This window comes from Neofelis nebulosa, chromosome 2 (assembly GCF_028018385.1).
Source record: "Neofelis nebulosa isolate mNeoNeb1 chromosome 2, mNeoNeb1.pri, whole genome shotgun sequence".
Classification (NCBI taxonomy): Eukaryota; Metazoa; Chordata; class Mammalia; order Carnivora; family Felidae; genus Neofelis; species Neofelis nebulosa.
The window spans coordinates 86,762,005-86,788,377 of NC_080783.1; the positions used below are offsets into that span (position 1 = coordinate 86,762,005).

Genomic DNA, 26,373 nt, shown 5'->3' on the forward strand with positions numbered 1-26,373 from the left:
CTCTTATATTTGGTTATTGTATGAACTGAGCTCAAGAAACAATGACAAGCCGGTTGGGAAGGTTGAACTCATGGATTTATAGGCCAGAGGTGTGAATGTAAAAGGAAATGAAGTCCAGGGGCATTTATGAACAGGAGGAGTAGTGGAAGCCAGGAAAATGTTGCAGTATGCAGATTGTCCACAGGGGCCCTGAATAAATTCATGTTACAGAGTGGTTGTTAGAGCAGGGGTAGAACTGGCTATCAGCCAGCAGAAATCTGTGATTGACTGCTGTGACTCACAGCCTACTGTCCTAGGATCTCTGGCAGGAAATAGAGAATTTTAAGACTGGTATGCAGTGCAGGAAGCCTGTTATGGAGAATGGTTGACATAACGCAGAAATCCAGAACTAGGAGAACTTAGAGATATGGGAGAGGCCAGTGTTGGAGAGGAATTTCATTTGAAGCTGAGCTCCTTGTCTTCTTCTTGTCCAAGGGCAATGTTGACCCCTTGGATTGAGGCTAGGCTGAGCCAAAGTGGAAAGCAAAGTAACTATAGCTGTCTGCACTGGAGTGACAGGCTTACCCAGAAATATTTGTTAAACAAATTGATGAAGGTATGGCAAGGGAACAGCTGGGTCATTGAACACAGGTTCTTCATGCAACAGATACCAGGTGTCCTATTTCCTACCTACTCGATATCCTCAGGTCAGGGGTTGGCAGACTTTTTCTTTAAAGCACCAGAGAGTAGATGTATTCATCTTTATGGGTCATGTAGTCTGTGTTGCACCTACTTAAGTTTGCCATTGTAGCATGGAAGCAGCCATAGAGAAGTACATAAATGAATGAGTAGCTATGCTTCCAATAAAATGGAAGGAGACTGAAGTTTGTATTTCATATAATTTCACATGTCACAAAACACTAATCTTTTTTAAAAAAACTTGTTTCAACCATTTAAAAATATAAAATCTGTTCTCAGATCATGGCTGTATGAGCATAGGCAGTGGGCTAAATTTTGGCCCATGGGCTCTAGTTTGCCGACCCTTGTTGTAGTCAAAGAAATCACTATCAGTTATGATGCTGAAAGCTTAGCGTTACTGAAGTAGATATTCTCTAGGACAATGCTGTTGGTGACACTGTCTTGTTTTATAGGTGACACTGATGATAAAAATCCGTTCAAGAATTTAGATGTGACATCTGCAGCAGGTTCAGATCTCTCAGCTGTAAGACAAACTGGATACTTCGTAAAGATTTTCATCTGTTATGCACAGAGCCAAAATCCGTTACTGAAATTGTCTGGGTGAGCAGCCTGCTGGGTCCAGTGATGACGCACTAGTAGACAAAGAAGTTGAAAAAGAAGGATGGCATATTCTTTGGATGACTGGCAGAGTGTGACGCCAGTATGGCATCAAGCCCTACTATGATTCCAAGGACTTCATGACTAAATAAAAATTGTTTGTTTTTTTTTTTTGGTGGAGGTAGTCGGAGTAAATTTAATTCTTACTTGGGGAGTGTGTAATGTATTATCATTTCATAATGATACATGGTAATTGCTTTGGTAAACTATGAAGATTCTGTCCATTTACAGAACTTACGTAGTTATCACCTTTTAGTGTTGGGTTCTTTTACTTCAAGGGAAATAGAGTAAAGAAAAACATCTACTTAAGCTAAAAAAATTAACCTAAGAAGGTTAATGTAAAGACTGTCATTATTATAAGAAAGTTTTTACTTTGGGGCATTCTTGAAATTTTGCTCTCCCCCAGCATGCATAAAATATGTTTCTGTTTGCAAAAAGCTATTGTACCCAGAACTTTCTAAGAAAACGTCCTTTTGCATAGGCTTTTGAACTCCTTAGGGGTAGAAAATCACAGTCTATAATATTAGGGGCATAGAACAGTTGAATTAAAAAATTAATATCTTTAGACCTATTAACTAAATTCATTTAAAATGATTAGTGAACAGATGTGGATTGGAAATAACCCTGTATTTTCTAGAACCATTAAATCACAAGAAAACTGGAACATCAAAGCATTCTCTGAAACAAATCAGTATTTTAATTTGTTAGAGACCCTGCTTTTGGCATGTATCTGTTTATTCTAGTAGTAGAGGATTTGAAAGCAGTGCTACAAAATGAAGTGGGTGGATTCTTAATGTTGAATCCCATTTTTTTTTTTTCAGTGAATCTTCAACATTTTTTTTTCATTTTAGCATTCAACAAAAACTCTGGCATCCCAGTATATAAAACATAGCTTCATGCAGCTCATCTACAAACAGAAAAAGATTCCCTCATGACTTACCTTGAAAGCTGTTCAGGGCATATACTATTCAGGGCATATACTGTTTTATTCAAGGCATACACTCTTGAATTTGTCAGTGTGCGACGGCTACTACTGCATGTTTTTGGTCAGAGTGCAGTGCAACCAACAGCCGTCCTGCTAGGAAGAAGATCTGTGGTTGCTGAATAGTCGAAGTTACACACATCTAATTTACAAGTCAGATTAGAGATCGGAATCCTATGATAGCTTTATGTGGAATTGATTTCATTTCATGGTTTTTAAAGCTGTTTTTTCATCGAAGCAATGCCTATAACTGAAAGGTGTGTTGTAGCATTTGAATGCTTTAAACTTCTGAATCTGGAATGAAAGGATGTTCTTATAGATGTTCAGATCCTGGAACTCAGGGATTTTGAAGTAAAATGCTCTTGTCATTCATTTATTGTGCCATAATTAAACTGCCCTGTGTTATTGTCATTAATATTTGGAAAACTTGGCCATTTTCAAATATGAGGCACTTTAGGAAAGACTGTTGTATGTGTGTGTTTGTGTTTAAAGCAGCAAACTACTTTTACCTTATAAATAAGATACATGTAATAAAAATTATGTGGGTTTAACACTGATAACACATTTGAATCAGGAATTCATTGTGGTCTTTTGAAAACCTATGAGGGGGAGGGGACAATAACCAGAGCATTTTGTATATTGCAGTTTTTTTTTTTTCTAAAGCAAACTTTTATCAAAATATACAGAAGAGTGGATACATGTAGCTTGATAGGTTTCAGTTACTCTTAATTCACCTGTTCTTATTGAAATTGAGAAGACCTCTCATAAAAGTATAAAAAAGTGGTTCATTGCAAAAAGGATAGTGGTATTGCTTGGAATTTGAGAATGTAGTGGCAAGAAAACATCTGTGTTAATCTTTTAAATTGTTTTTGAGACAATAATTCATTTGAATATAATCAGGAGAAGAAGAAAATCCAGGTGTTTAAAACTAGTTTTGCATCAGTGGTCAGAAGATATTTAGTTTATCCTCCCCCACATCCCATACTCATGTGATAAGTTCTTATGAATTGATTTCTGAGATGACAAAACATTAGAAATTACAGGGTTTTGAGAATTCATCAATTACATCTTTTTGTCCACTGTTTTATGTAAGACCTGTTTGTTTATGATATTTATAGGGTATGAGGAAGGCGATGATTCTGGCTTTTGTGGATTTCAAAAAAGACTTTGAAGAAAAAGATTAATGCAAAGTTAGGATGTAATAGGCATACATTATTGTGTTAATTACTGTCTTAATTTTAGTAAAGCAGTGACTGTTTAGGTGCATCCTTCCCCTATTGCCTTGCCCCCTGACTTCATAATCCCCTGGCTAAAGCTGCTTTTTGTTAAGGCAAGTGACATAATTTTATGAATGGAGAAAATGAGGCTATTCTAGACATTGGGAAATTAGTGGAATGTAAAGGGAGAAAGAGATTGTAAATGTGATATGTAACAAGATCATAGACTAGCACTCTATTTTTGGATTGACGGGTGGTATCAATGCAATAGAGTGGTTTATTATGTACTATTTATTTAAAGCTTCCTGTTTAGTAGGTATCGACTAAGATACTTTGCAAAAGTTTTAATTCATTCTGCAACCTTGAAAGCAAGTGCAATTATCCTAATTTCCTGATGAAAAACCTAAGGGGTATACACAGGGTCTTAGAAGTAAAGATCAAAAGTCCCACATTGCGTCTCATTTTATAGAGGCCTTTTCTCTCCAGTCGTTGTTTGATAAATGAAGAAATAAAGTAATCTGAAAGGTCAGCATACAGTATGGGAAGATTTTAGGATTAGTGTCTTTTAACATAAATACCTTCATGTTGGTGTTGCAGAAGGATGTTGGAGCCTCCTTGGAAAGTAGGGAGATAGTACATTTGCAAATACTGTATCTGGACTCTAGAACTTCTCCAACTAATGGGTTACCAGTTAATATAGTACTGTATAGCTGTGTTTTCAGATGTAAGTGATGCCATGATACAAAATCTATAAATGAAAGGTCGGTGATAATGAGCTGCCACAGTAACATATGTCATAAGCTAGATTAGATCAACTTCGAATAGAATGTATACAAAAATGCTTGAAAGAGCGTTGGTTTAAAAAGTCTGATACAGTCTAGGGTGACTACCAGTTTGGGGTGTGGGAATAACCGTGGAAAAACAGTGTCACAAAGCCCATTAAAATGAGAACTATAGATGTCTACAGCCTTTACAAGTAGACCTATACTGCCTATAACAAAACATCATCTCTTTGGAAGGACACATTCAGTCACTTGGTTACGAACAGTGCCTTAACAGTATATATTTTTTTTTTTTGAATGTTTAATTTTGAGAGAGAGGCAGAGAGAGAGGGAGATAGAGAATCTGAAGCAGGCTCCAGGCTCTGAGCTGTCAGCACAGAGCCCTATGTGGGGCTCGAACTTGAAATGGCAAGATCATGACCTGAGCCAAAGTCAGATGCTTAACAGCTGAGCCACCCAGGCGCCCCTTAGCAGCACTGTTTTTAAGTGTAAAAGACAACTGTGTGAAAGGGCTTTCAAGTCAAAATATCCAACTATGTTTTTTCATGTATAGAGTAAATGGTAAGGAATCTTTGACTTTGTCATTCATTGGTCCTTTAGGAGGAGTGAAGTGAGCAAACAACAAAAAACAAAAAACACAGCCAAGGTGGCAGCATGGTCAAGTGGCTTAAATATGAGTACTTTGGCACCTTGGTGAAGGATGTGGTATTGAAGACAGGAAAAAAATTGTTGAAATTATTGAACTCAAGATGCTAGAATGCAAAATAATTATTTTAATTACTTGAAAATACAGGGGAAAACAAACAAATCCCACAAAGGGTAAGATTTAAGGAGAGACAGTCAAGAGTGAAGTGGTTGTATGATATTCCTAGACAGAGTTTTTACTCAAAAAAGGAGAAAAATTGGTGAGGGAAATCAGGAAAAGGGATTTCGAAATAGGTGTTACAGAAATAGGGAAGTACGCTCCTCCAAGATTGCTAGGAGGCAGAGAAAACATTGGATAAGTAGAAGAGTGATCTTAAACACGACGTTGAATTCATACTTTGTAGTAGTCAGAAGTGACCACCTGTTTAAGGTCATGATCTCCCAATAAAAGACCTGCTGATTAGTCTCATTCATTCTGTGAATGCTTATGGATGTTTCTGTGGGCTAAAATTATCCATGTAGCCTTGTGACAGTGGGTAAACATGGATTTGGATTTGGGTTTTAGAGTCTGATTTAGGCTGTAAGTTTGTTAAGATTATTACCAATAGATTTTCAGCTTTCACTAAGAGATTATATTTTATATTAGCTGGCTATCCTTGACATTGTTCAGAAGTAAGATACCAGATGTGATTTAAATCAACTTTATTGAATGTAATTTGTATACAAAAATACAGTCATTTTTAAATGTATAATTAATGAACTTTGACAGTGTATCTACCCATGTAACTACTCCCTTCCCCCCATTCAAGACACAGAACATTTTAACATCCTCCAAAACTTCCCTTATGCCTTTTTCAGTCAGTTCTTCCCTCTCCTTGAAGACAACTTCTGTTCAGATTTCTATTTTCCTTAGATTAGGAAGTTTGTTCTTGAAGTTTACATGGAGACATAGAGCATGTACTGTTTTGTATCTGGCTTCTTTTCCTCAATATAGTGGTTTTGAGATTTATCCTTACTATTGTATGTATTAGTGGTTCATTTTGTTTTACTGCTGAGTAATACTCTGTTTTGCCACAATTCGTTTATCTATTCTGTTAATAGACATTTGATTTTTTTTTCCCCTCTGGTTTTTGGCTATTGTGAGTAAAGCTGCTATAAACAGGATTCTTGTATAATTCTTTTTGTGGACAATATGTTTTAATTTCTTTGGATTAAATACCTCAGAGTGGAATTGTTCTGTTACAGGACTGGTGTATGTTTTAATTTCAGAAGTGTATATATAATCTTATATGTATAACTTTTACAACATCACACCAGTCTCAGCATGCATTTTTAGTTCAAATCTGTAAATCTCTGTGCTTTGTACTACTTATGGATACTGGTTTGTACTAAATGATTTCTCTAACCAGAGAGGTTTAAGAATTATTCTTCATGTAATAATTGAAATTTAGTAAATAGTCTTATGATACATCTATTTTTTTTTAAAATCACAAGTTACAGTATATCTGACATTAACTTAAATAGATGTGTAATTGTCAACTTGGTGTGTTGTATAGAATTTTAAATTTTGTAGGTAGCAGATGTTTGGATTTGAAAGTGAGCATTCTCCATTTTATGCAGTGGCTCTTCATTGAATGTAAATATATTTAAATGAGATGTTTGACATAGGAATACTATACTAATCTACTAAGGTAACATTTGTATGACCCAATGAGGAATCTTTTTCTTTTTTCTTGATGCTTTTAGTCAATAGCATCCCCCTCCTTTTTTGGTAAATCTTTATTTCACATGGAGTTGCTTAAAACGAAGGGTCCCTTATATTAGGTAAGCAGTAGTTGCAGTGTAGGGGAATTGCACCTCCAAAAACAGGTTGATGATCAGGATTTGTTTGTTTTAGGACTTTAGCTAAAGCTCCAAAGCTGAAAATAAAAGTTACTAAGTATCCTTGCATTCTAAGGACGGATATGGGACTTAGTAAAGGAGAATAGAACTGCAGCACCCACTTCCCATATTAACAAATTAGAAAAGAGGGGACTATTACAAGTGTCATTCAGATGAAGAATTGTTTGTTGGAGTTAGTTCTGTGACATTTCCGTTTTTCCCCAAAAGGACCTTCTGTTTCCAGCCCAGAATTTGGGTATGTCTGCCAGAAGTGTAGATTGGTATTTAACATCTTGTCTGGATATTTAATGACCTACAGAATCTTGTGTCTTTTACAGCAGTGGCACCTTCCAGAGAGTTCTTGAAGGAGAATGATAATATGTTTTCCAGAGTTTGGAGCATTCCTGAACATAGACTTCTTTCTAGAGTGGAGGAGGGTAACTGGAGCCAGTGAGGTGACGTTTTGAGTGAGAGGGCAGTAATGGAAAGAGGTGATCTTTGTCCATCTGGTGGAAAGAAACCATGAGGAGTGTGTGTGTGTGTGTGTGTGTGTGTGTGTGTGTACACCAAGTGGACACCATGGAAGTAACCGGGCTAGAGTTGTCTTGGTGGTTGCTGTCAGGGAGAGCTTGCCATACGATGGGACAGTGCGTAGGATGGTTAAAAGGTCAGCCTGAGAATCCATCCCTCAGTCAAGGAGCCATGCAGGGTGGAGGAGACAGCCTTTTATGTTTGCTCTAACTTACAGCCACTCTGCTGTGCAGACCTGAAGTGTACTGTCTAAAGCGGGTGCCTTTGAGAATGAGAGAAGGTTCTATCAATGATTCCATAAGGGTAACAGATCATCCTGCTTCATGGCCATCCAGTAAATCCCCAGGGAGGTAGGCACCCAGGGCATTTGTCCTTCTTCCTCTGCCTATCCTGATTTGTGGGAACTAGAAAGTTGAGGGAGGAAGTGGAGAAAATGGAAAGAGCTAGAAAGAATATTGAAAAAGACAGATCGCTATGCTCTTTCTCTTGGCTGGCCTGAGGTTGAGGTGGGGTTGTGTGGGTAAGATACAAAGTTGAAGATTTAAATTGGATTAGACTGTATTTTGCAGTATTAGAAAGTGGATGAGAAACAATAGGATTTATCTGGGACAGTATGGAGAGATGGGGAAGTGAGATTTAGAAGAGTATGTTTATTTATTGGAAGAGTATGTTTAAAGTGATGAAAGGAAGTTAAAGCATATATCCCATTAAGTTCTATTTGATCATTTTCTTAGTTTAATAGGGTTTTAAGTTAAGGCTTTAGTGAGTACATAAAACATGGTATGTTAAGGTATCATGTTGAGGATTTTAGGGAGGGGAAAGATGGCTAAGGTGTTCTGCCCTCAGGGAGCCTCTGTTTTAGTGTCATATAGCTAAATAATCCATGGAGGAATGACATAGGTGCTCTAGACATGTCAGTGGCAATGCTGTGGGAATGTGGAAAGAACTAAATACTGCTGGGGTTCAGGGGCAGGCTTTGTGGTGGAGGCTGAGTTTGATCTGGGTCTTGAAGGAGAAGGGTATCGCTGGGAAGAAAGGCATTCTAACATGAGGTAATAATCAAGATGTGGAATTGGAAACGAATAGATACTTAGAAAGAAATAATGCTCATTCCACACTGGAAATTTTACTTTTTAAAAAATGGTTCTAAGCACTAGGTAAGCATGGTTACCCGTGTTACAATTCTGGTTGAAGTTTGGTATTCTTACCTGTCATTTTTGTATTTCTTTAGTAATGCACAAAATGGTGTCTGTCTTTTTGAGATACAGTGTGAAAATGTTATTCACTTTAGAACCTAGATGGTTATAAGCATCAAAACCAAACATCTAGATCTAATCACAAAGTCGATTACTCTCCTTGATTTAAAACAGTAAAATGTAGAGAAGATGATTTTTTTACATATGATTTTGAGAAGCATTTGGCAGTGCAATTAGTTTCATAACAAGTGATTGTTTTTTAAAGCCTTCCCAGAATAAGAATGAGTATCTTGATGCTAGTGTCACTTTTAAATAGCTATAGTTCCAGGAATGTGTCTGTTCACGTTGTTATCTTAAATACACACCTTATCTATCCATATTGCTGTACTTCAGATGTGAAAGTAAAAATAAAGGTGTGAAGTGCCTAGCAGACTTGTATGGATTTATGTAAATCAGAAAATATACAAATAGTCCATTAGTGCTGAGGCCTTATTGTATTAAATTCTAGTATGGACTGTTTCCTGAAAGTTTTACACACACACACACACACACACTCACTCCTCATACCCAGTGATTTACTTTGTAAAAAAAAAATAATCATAATGAAAATCTTTAATTTATAATAGATTTTTTCCTCTGAACCCCTGACACCTGTCTAATTGTGTTACCTCCATATGGGTATTTAAGGGTATTTAAATTGAAAATGCTCAAAACTCAGCTGATCTTTTTACTCAGACTTCTTTCATTTTTAGTCTTCCCCATCTTAATGACATGTTCATCCCCTTCATCCACATTACTTAGACCAAAAAACCTTGGAGTCCTCCCTGTCTCTTCTCTCTTTGTGTCGGTATGTTATTTGTCAGTAGTTCATATTGGCTTTACCATCAAAATACATTTAGAATCTGAATCTTACCACCTCTCAGCACCTCCACTATCACCTGGCTCAAGTCATTATTATCTCTTACTTGGATTATGTTAATAGCCTCCTGACTGTTCTCTTAGCTTCCTCTTAAAATCTTCAACTCATAACCTAGCACTTCAGTCTAGTCTGTGTGCAGTAACCAAAATAATCACGGTTAAAACATAAGTCAATCCTGTCATTCTTCAATTAAAAACTTCAGTGGTTTCCTTTCTTACTCTGTGTAAAAGCTAAAGTCTTTGTAGTAGCTTATGAGATGCTACATGATATTGCCCCATCTGCAACCTCATCTTTTACTTAGTACCTTCTGTTTACATACGACACCTTGTTGTTCCTTGAATAGCCAGCCTCAGAGCCTTTGCTCTTGCTCTTTCTTCTTTCTGGAATGCTTTTCCCCCCAGATAACTTCTTAGCTTTCCCCCTAATCTTTCTTGGGTCTTTATTGAAATGTTACATTCCTGTTGAGACCTTCTTTGACTACCTTATTTAAAGTGTCTCCCATCGCCTAGCTGCTTTATTTTTCTGGTTAGCACTTTCCCAGTCTTGTTGTCTTTTACTTTTACTTTTTTATGGTATTTGCTGTTAGAATGAAAGCTTGATGAGGCGGGGATTTAGTTTTGTTTTACTGCTGTACCACACTCAGAATCATTCCTGGTACATAGTTGGTATTTAACACATGATGGATTGAATGGATAAAAGACAATGAGACATTTATAGGGGTTAAACCTGAGTGAAACTAGATGTGCCCTTTATTGGCATCTTTGGTTGATGATACTATTAATGTCTGAATGCTACTTCTTTTAAAATTTTAAATCAAATATATTTGGGGTATAATTTACATATAATAAAAGGCAGTTATTTTAAATGTCAATGAGTTTTGACAAATAAACACTTGTTTGTCAAACACTTATTTGACAAATAAGCTTCTTGTAACTACTACTACGATCAAGGTGTAGAACACTTCTGTCCCCTCAAAACGTTCCCATGTATTCCTTTGCAGGCACTTCTTCCTCCTTCATTGCCATTTCTAGGCAACTATTGGTTTGATTTTTGTCACTGAATTAGTTTTGCCTGTTCTTGGGTTTTACACAAATAGAAGCACACATTATGCATTCTTTTTAGCATGAGACTTTCGAAGCTTACTGTGTTATTGTATATCTTAGTGTAGTTCCTTTTCACAGGGTGCATTGTGTCATTGTGCCACAGTTTACCTGTTTGTGCACATTTGGGGTGTTCCTAGTTTTTGCCTATAAAGAGTGATGGTACCATGAATGTTCATGTACAGGTATTTGTGTACGTATGCTTTGATTCTTCTGGGTTAAGTAATCCAGGAGTAGAATCCTAGTGTCATGTGGTCAAGTGTATGTTTAACTTTGTAAGAAACTGCCAAACTGTTTTCTAAGTGGTTGTGCCATATTCCTGCAATAATAGGAAGGTTCTAGTTGCCCCACATTCTGGCCAACACTTGGTATTATCATTCTTTTGAGTTCAGACATTCTCATGAGTATGTAGTTTTATCTCATTGTGGTTTTAATCTCATTTTCCCTGATTACTAGTGATGTTGATTTTTTTTATTTATTGGCCATTTGTTCATCTTTTGTGAAGGATCTGTTCAGATCTTTTGCCCATTTAAAAAATTGGATTGTTTGTTTTCTTGTCACTTATGTATGACTTTTAATCTATCTGGATACAGGTCCTTTGTCAGGTGTATTTTCTCTTGATTTGTAGACTGCTCTTTCCTTTCATTGATAATTTCTTTTTTTTTTTTTTTTTTTTTTTAAATTTTTTTTCAACGTTTTTTATTTATTTTTGGGACAGAGAGAGACAGAGCATGAACGGGGGAGGGGCAGAGAGAGAGGGAGACACAGAATCGGAAACAGGCTCCAGGCTCCGGGCCATCAGCCCAGAGCCCGACGCGGGGCTCGAACTCACGGACCGCGAGATCGTGACCTGGCTGAAGTCGGACGCTTAACCGACTGCGCCACCCAGGCGCCCCTGATAATTTCTTTTGAAGAGCAGAAGTAAATTAAATTTTTAATAAATCTAGTTTATCCATTTTTTTTTTTTTTGGTCTGTGCTTTTTTTCCTTTCTTCCTCCTTCTCCCCATCCTCCTCCCCTCTTCCCCCTCCTTCTCCTTCTTCTTCTTTTTTTGTTTCTGCCTAAAAATCTTTAGTTAACTCCAGGTTGTGAAGATTTTCTTGCGTGTTTTCTTCTGAAAGGTGTACACTAGGTCTCTGGTCCATTTTGAGGTAATTTTTGTGTAGTGTGTGAGGTGAGGATCAAGGTTAATTCTTTTCCCTATCTAGTTGTTCAAGGACCATTTCTTGAAAAAACTGTCTTTTCTCCTTTGAGTTATCTTGAAAACTTTTGTTAAAAATGAGCTAATCATATAAAATATGGATCTTTTCCAAGACACTTATGGTAACCTATATGTCTATTATGCCAACACAACACCGTTTTTATACTGTCTTGAAATCAGTGGTATAAATTCTCTAACTTTGTTCTTTTTTGGAATTGTGTGGGTCCTCTAAATTCTTTCCATTTCCATATTGATTATAGAATTCGTTTGTACATTTATACAAAACACCTAGGAATTTTGATTGGCATTACATTGTAGAGAATAATTTGGGGAGGATGAATTTTTAGACAGTATTGGGTTATTTAAACTCAAAGACCTGAGGTATTTTCACTTATTTACTTATTTTTTAATTTCTCTCAGCAGTGTTTTGTCTTTTGTTAGATTTATCCTAAGTGAATAGAATATGAATTATATTTTTGGATGTTACTGAAAATGCAGTTAAAATATATCTTACAGTTGGTCATTGTTAGTATGCAGAAATACAATTGATTTTTATATGTCAAATGTGTATCCTGCTACCTTATTAATTCATAAATTTTTCTGAATTTTTGTGTGACTTCCTCAAGGTACTCTTTGTAGATGACTGTTAATTACAAATAAAGAGAGTTTTACATCTTTCTTTCCAATCTTTATGTCTTTTACTCCTTTTTTTTTTTTTTTTTTTTGACGTTCATTCATTTTTGAGACAAAGAGAGTGTGAGTTGGGGAGGGGCAAAGAGAAAGGGAGACACAGAATCCGAAGCAGGCTCCAGGCTCTGAGCTGTCGGCACAGAGCCAGACATGGGGCTCGAACCCATAAACTGTGAGATCATGACCTGAGCTGAAGTCGGACCCTTAACTGACTGAACCACCCAGGCACCCTCTTTTATTTCTTTTTTTAATGCACTAGATAGGACTTACAGAGAAGTGTTAAATGTAAGTGGTGACAGTAAGCGTTCTTTCCTTATTCCTGGATATAGAAGGCTATTCAGACTTTAACCACTGTGTATGGTGTTAACTGCGAATTTCTTTATAGATACCATGTATTAGGTAGAGCACATTCCCTTTTATTTTTAGTATGCTGAGCTTTTATTGTAAACGAATGTTCAATTTTGTCATAATGATTTAAAAAAATTTTTTTTACATTTATTTATTTTTGGGAGACAGAGAAACAGAGCACACGTGGGGAGGGGCAGAGAGAGACGGAGACAGAATCCAAAGTAGGCTCCAGGCTCTGAGCTGTCAGCACAGAGCCTGATGCGGGGCTGGAACTCATCAACCGTGAGATCAGGACCTGAGCCGAAGTCGGACGCTTAACCCACTGAGCCACCCAGGCGCCCCAAATTTTGTCATATGATTTTTTTGTATCTACAGAATTGTTTGGTTTTTCTTTTTAAATTTATTAATTTGATGAATTACATTGATTGGATTTTAGATCCTAAATCAGCCTTTGCATTTCAAAGTCCCATTTGTTCATGATGCATTATCCTTTTATTATCATTCTGAATTTGAGAACTTGATTTGTGATATTTTTTAATGATTTGGAAATTTTTGTTCATGATGGATGTCATTTTTTTAAAAAAAGTTTATTTTGAGAGAGAGAGAGCACACGAGGGGCAGAGAGAGAAAGTGACAGAATCCCGAGCAGGCTTCATGCTGTCAGCATAAAGCTCAGTTCGGGGCTTGAACTCACAAACTGTGAGATCATCACCTGACCCAAAATCAAGAGTCGGACGCTTAACTGACTGAGCCAGCCAGGCGCCCCGATATTTCTTTGAGGGAGTGTTATGGAGTCAATATTTGTGTCTCCTCAAAACTTATATGTTGAAGCCCTAACTCCCAACGTGATGGTATTTGGAGGTGGGACCTTTGGAAGGCAGTTAGATTTGGATGAGGTGACGTGATTGAAGCCCCCATAATGGGATTAGTGTCCTCATAAGAAGAGGAAGAGACCTGAGCTTGCTTGCTCAGTCTCCCTACTATGTGGGGACATGTGAAGACATAGTGGGAAGGCATCTCTCCATAAGCCAGGAAGAGATTCCTCACTGGGTTACCAAATTGGCCAGCACCTTGATCTTAGAATTCCCAGTCTGCAGAACTATGAGAAATAACTACCTGTTGTTGAGCCATTCATTCTGTGGTATTGTATTATGGCATCTCGAGCTGATGGGACAATGTAATGTCTTTGTCAGATTTTGGTATCAAGGTAATGATCATCTCATTAGAAAAAATTATTTGAAAAATCCAGCACCCTTTTATTAAACTAGGAATAAAAGGAAATTACTTCAGTATAAAAGACATCTGTGTAAAGACAGAGCTATGTAATGGTGAGAGTGAATCCTTTTCTCCAAGATCAGGAACAAGGCAACAATGTTGCTGTCACCAATTCTGTTCCATATTGTATAAGAAGTTCTAGGCAAGGCAGGTGAGAATATTCATGGAGTGACAGGATCTTTATAGAAAGTCCTAAAAAATCCATTAAAATCTATTACAACTAATGAATGATCAGCAAATTGCAAGGTACAGAGCAGTATACAGAAATTAATTGTATTTCTATACACTAGCAATGAACATAATATAAAAGTGAAATTAAGAAAACAATTCCATTTAAAATAGCAACAAAGAGTCAAATAGGAACAAGTTAACAGAAACAGTAGGAAAATTGTCCAAAATCTACAAAAATTGTTGGAAGACATTAAATAAATGGAAGGATGTTGTGAGGTTGGCAATAGTCTACCAAATGATCTTCAGATTCAAGGCAATCTCTATCAAAATCCTAGCTGCCTTTTTTTTTCAATAAAAAACTGATGCTAAAATTCTTACAGAAATTCAAGGCAGCTAACATAGTAAAAATAATCTTGAAAAAAGAACAAATATGAAGGACCCCTCCTAATTTTAAAGCTTACTACAGAGCTACAGTAATCAAGGCAGTGTGATCCTGTTATAATGAGAGACATAAAGATCAGTGAAATAGAATTGAGGGTCCAGAAATAAACTCTAATGCTTATGGTTAATTTATCTTTGACAAAGGTGCCAAGATAATTTAATAGGGAAAGACTGGTCTTTTCAACAAATGGTGCTGGGACAACTGCGTATCCATTAGCAAAAGAATAAAGTTGGATCCTTTCCTTGACCATGCGTTAAAATTGATGCCAAATGGATTATAGACCTAAGTGTAAGAACTAACGCTATAAAACTTAGAAGAAAATTTAAGAGTAAATCTTCATGACTTTAGGTTAAGTAGAACCTTCTTAGAAGACATCAAAAGCATAAGTGACGAAAAATTGACAAATTGGACTTGATCAAAATTAAAAACTTATACTTCAAAAGACACCGTCAATAAAGGGAAAAGCCAACCCACCAACTGGGAGAAAATATTTGCAAAGCATATCTTTGGTAAGGGACTTGTATCCACGATATATCAAGGATTCTTAGAATTCAAAAAGACATTTGTCAAAAGAACACGACTTAAAAATTTGCAAAGTATCTGAATAGACACCCTTTGGGAGAAATATGAAATACATCTATTTGTCCCATCTGTTATTTCTTTTTCTTTTCCTACTTTCCTTAGGATTAGTTGAGTATTTTACTGTTTATTTTTACATTACCTTTTGGGTTATAAGCTGAACATCATTGTACATTTTTATTTTTTCACCTAGTGATTCCTATAGGATTTATAATATACATGTCATCACAGTCTATATTCAATTCATATTATATCACTTTACATATAATTTAAGAACTTTACAACAATCTGTCAATTTCCCCTGTTCTTTGTGATATTGTTGTATATTTTACCTCTGTGTATTATGTAAAACATCACTATTAAATTTTTTTTCTATATTTTTTCTTTTTCTTTTTTATTAAAAATGTTTAAATGTTTATTTATTTTGAGAGAAAGAGAGAGAGCACAAGTTGGGGAGGGGCAGAGAAAGAGAGAGGAGAGAGAGAGAATCCCAAGCAGGCTCCATGCTGCTAGCACAAAGCCCAATGTGTGGCTTGAACTCATGAAACTGAGATCATGAGCTGAGATCAAGAGTCAGATGCTTAACCAACTGCTCCACCCTGGTACCACCCACCCTAAAATTTTATTTCTTTAAACTATCAGTTTTCTTTCAGAGAAATTAAAAAAAAATGAGAAAACAGTCTATTACATTTACCTGTATAATTACCTTTTTCATGGTTTTTCATTCCTTCATGTAGATCTTTGTTTTCATATAGTATAATTTTTTTCATTTTGATGAACTTTAACATTTTTATAGCACAGGCCTGCTGTAAATAAATTCTCACCTTTCATTTGAAAATCTTTTTTAGCATTTATTTTTCACTTGTACCCTGACAGTTTCTTTTCCCTTTTATATCTTTAAGCTCTTTTAAAATATTTTCCCATTGTCTTCTGGCTTACATTTTTTTTTTTTTTTACCCTCCTTTTCTTTGGATGAGAAGTCAATGGGGTTCCTTATAATTTTTTCCAGTGACTCTAATATTGTACTTAGAAAAAATGTTTAAACTTTTGTGTTTTTAAGACAGTATGTTTACCAACTGTTTTTTTTTTTTTAAGTATGATATGTCTCGATATAGTTTTTAAAATATGCATCCCTTTAAGGTTTATTGAGTTTCTTGAATCTGTAGGTTTATGGTTTTCCTCAAATTTGTAAACTTGTAGGCTGTTATTTTTTTTAAAAATTTTTTCTGCTTCTCTCTTTTGGAGATTTTAGTTATATATGATTGATGACTAGCTATTATTCCACAGGCCACTGGGACTCAACTCACTATTTCTGTCTTTCCTCTTGTCTGCTTCTTTTTGGACAGTTTTTATTCTTATGCCTTCAAGTTAAAGGATCTTCTCTTATACTTTGTCACAAGACCGTCTAGTGAATTTTTTTTTTTTTTAACATCTATTCTTTTTTGAGAGTGAGAGAGACAGAGTATGAGTGAGGGAGGGGCAGAGAGAGTGGGAGACACAGAATCAGAAGCAGGCTCCAGGCTCTGAGCTGTCATCACAGAGCCCGACGTGGGGCTCAAACTCACGGACCGTGAGATCATGACCTGAGCTGAAGTCGGACGCTTAACTGACTGAGCCACCCAGGCCCCCCTAGTGAATTTTTTAAAAAGACTTTTTGATTTAATTTCTGGAAGTTTTAGTTTTTACTTTTTTTAAATAGGTATGTATTCTTTTTTCTTTTTAAAGTTTATTTATTTATTTTGAGAGAGGAAAGAGAGAGAATCCCAAGCAGGCTCTGTGCTGCCAGCACAGAGCCTGATGCAGGGCTCGAACCCACAAAACCATGAGATCGTGACCTCAGCCGAAACCAAGAGTCAGATGCTTAAGTGACTGAGCCACCCAGGCACCCTTGGAAGTTTTACTTTTTAAAATAGTTTTCATTTCTTTCATCATCATTTTACATTTAAACATACGTTTTTAAATATATTCATAAGTAGTGTGCTTATGAACCAGCTACAATGCTAGTTGCATTGTATCTGCCATTTCTGTATCGTTTTCTATTGTTTTGTCCTGGTTGAGTCACATTTTTTTTCTTCACACGTGTAGTAATTTTTTGTTGGTTGATAGGCATTGTGAACCTTGCATTGTGAGTGTCCTGATTTTATTGCCCTTTAAAAAAAAAATACTAGTTTTGGCAGGCAGTTTTAAATTCTTTGTGGATCAGCTTGATTTTTTTGAGGCTAGTTTTTAAACTTTGTAGGGTTGTTCTTGAGTAGCGTGTATTCTAGAGCTAATTTAATCCTGTTATTAAGATGTGATTCTTTTTTGTGCACTGCTGAATACCTTGTATATTCAGTGAAGTTTCTCTGCTCTTCTGTTGTAATCTTGAACATCTTCTAGGCCTGCATGACCTTTGGGTAGTCTTCACGTTATTACTTTCTCATCTTTGTTCTTAAACTAGCCTAATGGAGTCTTATAATATTCATTGGAAATGTGCATTTGGGATCCCTATTTAGATATGTGGACCTTTTCCTCTGCATTGCTCCTGTCTCTTATGCCCTGTATCCTTACAAATTCCAGTTATCTCAGCCTCCCAGAAACTCTAAAATCTGTTTCCTCAGCTCACATGGACCACCATGCACTTTTTATCTCCTTACACTGTGGTCCATAGAGTACTTCTAGATTGAAGCCCTATGGTTAATCATAGGGCTTCCTTATGTGGTTTCCCTTCTTCAGGGATCACTTTTATGTACTGCCATATTGTCCAATGTCTGAAAACAGTTTTATGTATTTTGTACAGTTTTCAGGTTGATCACAGTGGGAATGGAGCATTTCTGGTGCCAGTTATTCCATCATAACCAGCATTAGAAATATCCTGTTACTCCCTTTTTTAGCACTGAAATTTTCAGAAAAAAATTAACATTTTTGGGTATAAGGGTGGCTCAGTTGGTTACGCATCCGACTCTTAATTTTGGCTCAGATCATGATCTCATGGTCATGAGATGGAGCCCTCAGTCGGGCTCTGTGCTGACAGCATAGAGAATTCTCTCTCCCTCTCTCTCTCTGCCCCTTCCCTACTCAGGCATGCTTTCTCTCTCTTACTCAAAATAAATAAATAAACTTAAAGATTTTTATTTGTGCATATCCTGCTATGAACAATAGTTGAACATTGTTCAGCCTGTCTCCCTCCCTCCCTCCCTCCCTCCCTCCCTTCCTTCCTTCCTCCCTTCCTCCTTCCCTCCTTTCCTTTCTTCCTTCTTTTCTACCTCTTTCTTGATGTCTTTTTTAAATTGTGCTACTCAAACTTCTACAGTTTTGACCTGTTGAAGATTCTCTTTTTCTAGTTTTCTTGGTCTGTTTTTCCTCCTCTAGTATTTTGTTCATATTGAGACCAACTTCAATTTTCAGTGACCTTTTTTTGAAACTATGATCATTATTATGTTTTGGATTGTCCTTGTTACTCACAAAAGGAAGTTTTAATGTTTAATCCTAGCAGTTAAGGGCCTCTCGAACTAGGCTTTTAGTCTGCTTTGTCTACCCTTATTTTCTACCTTTTTATACCTAACATATGCTCCAATATTTTGGTCAGCATTCCTCTCCTCATGTACTACTCTTTTTCTTTGATAATATTGTTTCCTTTGTTGAAAGCCCCTTTTCACCTCTCCCTGTCAAAATCCTAAACATTCTTCAAAGTCTCTCATTTTTTTATGGTGGTGCCTTTCTTACTTGAAGGTAAAAGTCCTTTGAATATTTGTCATATAGTACTTACAATTGTGAGCTTTTTGAGTGCTTTACTCGTCTTTGATTATCCCATAGTGCCTTAGTAGCCTAGAACTTGGCACTCAGTTGATGTTCTGTAAATGTTTATTGAATGTTTATGTAAACAGTTTTTTAAAATTGGAAGCTTTTAGGATATCTTGAAGTAGATTTCCAATGTGGCCTGTTGAGTGAATAACTCATGTGTAAGAATGTTCTATTACAGGTTCCCGTTTCTTTAAAGATACATTGTTTTGCATGGCTGCAGTTCTAGAGTAGGGAATAGATAGACATAAAGGATCCATATATAATCCAGCAGTGTTTACCCAGTAAAGACGAGATGGCTATGTGGGGTGATCTGGGGTGGTGTACTACTCATTCTGTGACATAATCCCTATCTTTCTGTTTTTGTTTAACTTTTAGCCTGTTTTGGTCAACATATCTTTTAGTGAGGAGCAGGAACTACTTATTGTGGGATGGGTGAACACAAGTAAGCCATGCAATGGAACACAAGTAAGACAAATAATGGACACAAGTCAATGACTTGTATACCAATGGTAGAGAGACAGCTATTTTCTGCATTCTATGACTGTGGCTATGGATGCCATGGAGGAACAGAGAAGGAACACTTAGGTGTTTGGGGGCCTTTTTAGGTTCTCAGAGACATGTATCTAGGTCTAGATTAGGGAGCACCAAATGTACCACTTGAGCTGACTGAGCAGTCTATTTTCAGACAGTCCTTCAGATACGTGAAAGTCCATTGTCATTGGTTACTTTTGTACACTCTCATTTATTTATACCTATTGTCAATTTGCTGAGGTCATCTCTTCAAAAACCATTTTCTTGAGGACCCATAATGTGCTGGGGGATTGTGTTGGCACTGAACAGGTGAGAAAGACATGCCTCCTGGGGGAGTGGTAATGATCTTAAGTCTTGGTTAGTGATTTGAGGCCACAGTTTAAAGACCCTGACATTTAATGCCTTTATTTGTCATAAAGCACATGGGCATTGGTAGTGGATGTAGTTTTAAAAACAGCCTTCCAGGATTATGTTTTGTGCCTGATACCGTGTTTGATAAAAGAGATAGCTTAATTGCTTCTACAATTTCAGGCAGTGATATTTGCGTCTTTGGTATTCCTGTTTAGGAGATAATCACCAGCAAAGAAATCCATAGTTTGTTAATTTTCTGAAAAGATACATAGTTTTTGTTATGTTGCACAATTGTATGTTGCATAATGGTAACTGAAATTTAAAAAATGGTGTATTGGAAGACTTTTATTGTCTAAGTTATTTTTGATAAAGATTAAAACTGGCATCACAATTGGCTAAAAAACCCAGTTTCCTTCTTTCTTTTTTCCAGTGTATTTGCCTTTTGTAAACAGATGGTCAGATTAAAAGCTATCTAAATCAAAGTACCTCGGAGCAAAAATTTGTAGATATTTGGAAGAGAAAATAGAGTTAGTGCATAAAAAATTCTTCAGGGTTCTTATTCAGAGAGTTTCATTAATTATCCTCCTTTGCTGATGACACACCCTATTATAAGTGGTCAGGACAAGATGCTTTTCTTGTTTTATGGTAGTATTCTTTTACTTTAACCCTAATCCCCACTGTGGTTTTCTTACCCCACCTAAACCTCCCCTAGTAGATCCCCACTCACATATGTTTGGTATAAGCCCTCAGATTGGTTCTTGTCTTCAACCAAATATGGAATAGTTTTTACTTTGTACGTATCTCATGTTCCAACCTTGAGTTTTCTTTTATCATTTGTTGTATGTATGTATGTATGCATGTATGTATGTATATATGTATGTATTTTAATGTCTATTTAGTTTTGAGAGAGAGAGACGGAGACAGAGACGGAGCATGAGAAGGGGAGGGGCCAAGAGAGAGGGAGACACAGAATCTGAGGCAGGCTTTAGGCTCTGAGCTGTCAGCACTGAACCCAACACAGGGCTTGAACTCAGGAACTGTGAGATCATGACCTGAACCGAAGTTAGACACTTAACTGACTGAGCCACCCAGGCACCCCTCATTTGTTGTTTTTAGATTAGACATGTTGTGGTATATATTTCTAGTTAATTACATTTAAACATAGCTTATTCACATCTAAGTTATCTATCCAGGTAATGGACACCTGGGTTGCCTCCAGTATCACTCAAACAGTGCTATGATAAACATCCTCATACAGGTTCATTATGATCTTATGTATATGTTTTTGGGGGTATATATCTAGGAGTGGGATTGTAGGGTCAGAGCACTGGGGCTTACCTCAGCATTTTCCCCAGTCACTCATTCATTTATCTCTTTAGATAAAACTTCATATCATTTGAGCTTTTTGTATCATTTGACCATTTTAGGCATTTTTTAAAAAGTTTATTTTAGGGGGGGCGCCTGGGTGGCTCAGTCGGTTAAGCGTCCAACTTCAGCTCAGGTCACGATCTCGCCGTCCGTGAGTTCGAGCCCCGCGTCGGGCTCTGGGCTGATGGCTCAGAGCCTGGAGCCTGCTTCTGATTCTGTGTCTCCCTCTCTCTCTGCCCTCCCCCATTCATGCTTTGTCTCTCTCTGTCTCAAAAATAAATAAACATTAAAAAATTAAAAAAAAAAAGTTTATTTTATTTTTTTTATTTTGAGAGAGAGAGAGAGAGAGAGAGGGAGAGAGAGAGAGAGAGAGAGAGAGAGAGAGAGAATATGAATTCCAAGCAGGCTCTGTGCTGTCCAGGCAGACCCTGACACAGGGCTTCATCTCATGAACTGAACTGTGAGATCATGACCTGAACTGAAATGAAGTTGGAAGCTTAACTGATTGAGCCACCCAGGCACCCCTAATTATAGGCAGTTTTTAAAAACTTTTTTATTGTGGTAAAATATACATAACAAAATTTACATTTTTAACCATTTTTCAGTGACATTAAGTACATTCGCACTGTTGTGCAACCATCATCACCATCCATCTCCAGAACTTTTTTTTTCATTTCTCAAACTAAACCTCTATACCCCATTAAACAATAACTTCCCATTCCTCCCTCTCCCCAGCCCCTGGCAGCCACCATTCTACTTTCTTCTCTATGAATTTAACTATTCTAGGTACCTCATATAAATGAAATCATGCAGTGGTTTTTTTTGCGACTTTGTTTTACTTAGTATGTCTTTAAGTTTCATCTATGTTGTAATGTGTCGGAATTTCCTTCTTTTTTAAAACTGAGTGGTCGCGTGTGTGTGTGTGTGTGTGTGTGTGTGTACACACACACACTATATTTTTAAAAATTCATTCATCCATCAATGGACACTTGAGTTACTTCCCTCTTTTAGCTACTGTGAATAGTGCTGCTATGAATATGGGTATACACATACCTATTCAAGTCTCTGCTTTCAATTCTTTTGGGTATTTATTCAGAAATGGAATTCTGGTAATTTTATTTTTATGTTTTGAGGAGCTACCATACTGTTTTCCATAGTGGCTGCATCATTTTACATTCCCACCAGCAGTACACTAGGGTTCCAATTTCTCTATATTGTTGCCAATATTTGTTTACAAATTTTTAAAAAGAGAACTCTGTATTTTAATAGTTGTAATAGCTAACAATAAGTAAGAGCTTTATTGTGTACAGAGGCCCTGTTGTATGTGTTTTTCATGTATGGAAACATTTAATTTCGTGTATAGAAACACAGAATTGATAGTTGTGATAATTATTGAAGCTCTGTGATATGGTTCATTAATCTTATCCTTCTATTGTTATGTAAATTTGAAAATTTTTATAATACAAAGTTGAGGGAGTTTTGGAATTTTGTGTTTTCTAATTTGTAGATTTGGAGTGTTGGTACATCACTAAATACATTTTCTTTTCCATTAATATCAGAAGAAATCAATTTATAAAATTAAAGCACAGTAATAATAATAGTTCCAATATTTTAGTATTCATATTTCAGGCATTGGGCTAAGTCTTTTCCACACTCATACCTTTCCAAAGTAAATTTTATTCATTTCCTCAAAAAACAACCATGCTTTTGGAGTTCATTACTTAGTCCAAAGGCTTCCCTTCATCTTTTCCTTAGTTTGTCATTTGTCTCTGAAGTGGAGGAGGGCCTGAGCCTGGGACTGGCACTAATGATGGAATAGATGACCTGGGTGAAAGTGTAGGTCTGGGTGAAAGTTTATGTTGGGTCCAAAATTAAAGGTTATGAGAAACAAGGTTCAGTCTAAGTGATTTCAACATGATGCAATGCTGGCTCTAATATGAAATCGACAACCATCTTTATATTGACGTCTGTGTATTTGTTTTAAGGTATTCAGACATGCAAGAATTTGAAGATCCCTTAGAATTCTTATTCAGAACTCTTTATTACCTGAAATATTGGGAAAGTGGGTAATTTCCCCCAAATAAAAATAGAAATAAAATAGTCCTAAAACCTAGTGTTTAACTTTGTTAGAATTTACTTATTTGGAATTTCGAATATTTTGTGTATTAGGTACAGTGATAATTTTGGTATGGGTAGAATTTTTTTTGTACTTTCAGAACTTTAATAGAATTTTTACTTGCAATCTTAATCCTAAAAGGATTTTGTAACTTTGTCCTAAAAAATCCACTTCTGATGGAAGCCACTCAAATACCACTCTAAATGCCTCTGTGTGTATTAGTTACATTAGTGAATTCTGAGTGTTAAACATAATGTATGTCTTCCTTTTTGTTTAGTTTGGTATATTTTATAAAGATTTAAAAATGAATAATCATTAAAAGGAACTGCACTGGGGCGCCTGGGTGGCGCAGTCGGTTAAGCGTCCGACTTCAGCCAGGTCACGATCTCGCGGTCCGTGAGTTCGAGCCCCACGTCAGGCTCTGGGCTGATGGCTCGGAGCCTGGAGCCTGTTTCCGATTCTGTGTCTCCCTCTCTCTCTGCCCCTCCCCCGTTCATGCTCTGTCTCTCTCTGTCCCAAAAATAAATAAAAAAAAAAAAAAAAAAAAAGGAACTGCACTGATAAATGAGATGATTGTAGCCTGCCTTTGTAAGTGAGACAATTTACTCATCAATCTTCAGTGTTTCTTAGCTACACAAAGTACTCCTACCCTGAGCATTTTCATATCCTTCTTCAAACACACATTTGGAAATATTTTATATGACCTGATGGTTGTCCATCTGTCCTGAATCTCTCACTGCTTCTTCATTACCTAATGTCCTTATTAAACTTCATATAATATATTCTTTCAGCTTAATAGCCCACAGTTTGACTTGAGAATCATTTGGCTTGTCAGAATCCTAAGAGTTCTGGGAAATAAATTTCTTTTGTGTATGGTGAAGTTAAAAGTTATTGAAAATGTGTTTTCATAATAAAACAAGTGTAAAAATACTGCCTTGGGAGCTAGCCAGCTATTTTCTTATTGTCCTTAGTTTCTAGGGAAGTAGTTTAATCACTTGTGATAAAGAAATAGCTTGGATATATTTTGACAAGTTACTTGTATTCAGTTTAAATCATAATTTATGAAAACACTAGGTTCATAGGGAATGTTGTATTCCTTCGTCCTTCATCCATTCAACAAATATTTGTTGAGCACTTACAACATGCCGGGCTCAGTGATAGGCCCTGGGGATACAGTGATGAGCAAAAACATGGGGTCTCTGCCCTCTAGAAAAGGATTGTGGTTGTCTGAGAGCATGTAATGGAAGAGCCTGATCTGGTCATGTAAGGAAAAGCCTTTTCCTAGGCAGTGTGCCTTAGCTGCTATCCGAAGAGCATTCTAATAGAGCTTGTGCAGTAGAGGCCACAGGGCACACTGAAGACCTACAAAAAGGCGAGGGAAGCTGAAATTCCAAGAGTGAACACCTGCAAGATAAGGCTTGCGAGGAAATTGGTTTTGAGAAAGAACCTCATTCTTTGTAGATGCTTTATAAGGAATATGAAATCAACAGCCATCTTTATATTCTGTGTATCTGTTTTAAGGTAATAAACGTTTTTCAGATACTCACGAATCTGAAGATCCTTTAGAATTCATTTTTCCCATATGGTGTTTTAATGCCCTAAATAGTATTCCATTCTGATTGGCCAACTCCTGCTTGAATATAATTAGCCCAGTAGCAGGGCCCCTCTCTTTCTTTCTTCCGTGGAACCAGCTTCATTTTCAGATACCTTTAGTTATTAAAGGATTCTTTCTTGTACAGAGCCAAAGTTTTGGTTTCTACTCATTGATTGCAGTTCTCTAAGGTAAAATGAACAAGTCCAGTTTGTTTTTAGAATCTTTCATGAATATGAAGGGGCTCCTGGACGGCCCAGTTGGTTAAGCGTCTGATTTTGGCTCAGGTCATGATCTCACTGTTGGTGGGTTTGAGCCCTGCATTGGGCTCTGTGCTGACAGCTCAGAGCTTGGAGCCTGCTTCGGATTCTGTGTCTCCCTCTCTCTGTGCCCCTCCCCTGCTTGCACTCTGTCTCTCTCTCAAAAATAAATAAAACATTAAAAACATGGGGCGCCTGGGTGGCTCAGTCGGTTAAGCGTCCGACTTCGGCTCAGGTCATGATCTCACAGTTTGTGAGTTCAAGCCCCGCGTCGGGCTCTGTGCTGACAGCTCAGAGCCTGGAGCCTGCTTCAGATTCTGTGTCTCCCTCTCTCTCTGATCCTCCCCCATTCATGCTCTGTCTCTCTCTGTCTCAAAAATAAATAAACATTAAAAAAAAACAAAAAAAACATTAAAAACAATCTTTCATGTATGTGAAAGTTACTGATGTATGGCTATAAGTATCTCTTTACCAGACTTTTCCCCCCAATATTTTAAACATTTCAAATATATACAAAAGGAGACAGTATAGTAGAATGAAACTCTCTTCCTCCCCTACTCTGCATGTACCCATTGCTCATCTTCAACAATTATCAACCCATGTCTCTGTTTGATTGACAGATATTTAATGAATACTTCCTTTGTGCTAAGTGCTGTGCTAGTTTCCCAAGCTCTTGAAAAAGACCTGACATAGGCCTTCAGGAATTCATTTTTAGTGGAGAAGAAAGTAAGAAAATCAATTAAAATAGTACAGCATGATGCATAAAGTCATCTAATTTGCCAGAGAATTATGTGATTATAAAGAAAAAGTGAAAGAAAGGCACTTTACCCTACTGATAAATGGTAGAATTGGGAGAGCAAGGGAGAATTAGTATACAAACTTAAGAGTCTGGAAACACTTTCAGAAAGTCATGGAAAAAGGGAGCAGGGAAGTCAAAGTTCATCAAACATTAGGAATGTCACTAAAATACAAACGCTCATTGGTGTGTAAAATCTTGTCTGTATGTACTTAAGTAGGTATTTTTGGGGAGAGGATTCTTAGCATGAAACCTTCATAGGGTTCTATACCAAATAGGTCCAT

The 26,373-nt window shown here is 36.7% G+C and overlaps 1 protein-coding gene across 28 annotated transcripts in view; it reads left to right on the plus strand.

The window, feature by feature from the left end:
• Positions 1-26,373, plus strand: part of GTDC1 (glycosyltransferase like domain containing 1) — a 404,807-nt gene that overhangs the window by 10,339 nt on the left and 368,095 nt on the right. For 17 of the 28 annotated variants that reach the window (XR_009257563.1, XR_009257564.1, XR_009257566.1 and 14 more), the window contains one exon: positions 1,131-1,278. The exons of the other annotated variants lie outside the window; for them this stretch is intronic. The gene's annotated coding sequence lies outside the window, so the exon portion shown is untranslated. The remainder of the gene's footprint in view (positions 1-1,130; positions 1,279-26,373) is intronic. 28 annotated transcript variants of the gene reach the window in all.